We start from the raw sequence: 417 nt of genomic DNA, 5'->3' as shown, positions 1-417 counted from the left end.
GCTGGGCGGCGAGAGCCGCGGCGGGGCCTGGATCTGGGGCCGCCGCGGAGTCGGCTCCGAAGGGCGGGGCGGCCCGGATTTAAAGGGGCCGCATCACCCGCTGCCACCGCCAGCACCACGAGGGGGCGGGGTGGGGGATCCGCACCCGGGACCCCGCCCGCTGGGTCCGGGACAGCGCTCACGGGCTGGGCGCCAGCGCCCCCGACTTCCGGCCACCCTGGCTTCAGCCTCAGGTAGGTCAAGGCTGGGGCCTGGGCAAGTGCAGATCGGCTGTGGGGGAGAAGACCGTCGGGAGCCCCAACCCTTTTTCAGTCACGTCTCCTTGAAACCCCCACTCCAGATCCGGACCCTACTCACATTTACTCAGAGACCCTCAGGTCCCTACCCCAGGTCTGAGGGAGCGTCTGGGCGGTGGGA

The sequence above is a fragment of the Condylura cristata genome, unplaced genomic scaffold (assembly GCF_000260355.1).
Source record: "Condylura cristata isolate star-nosed mole 26May11 unplaced genomic scaffold, ConCri1.0 scaffold00040, whole genome shotgun sequence".
NCBI lineage: Eukaryota > Metazoa > Chordata > Mammalia > Eulipotyphla > Talpidae > Condylura > Condylura cristata.
The sequence above is the reverse complement of the archived record's forward strand: the minus strand, read 5'-3'. Positions refer to the sequence as shown.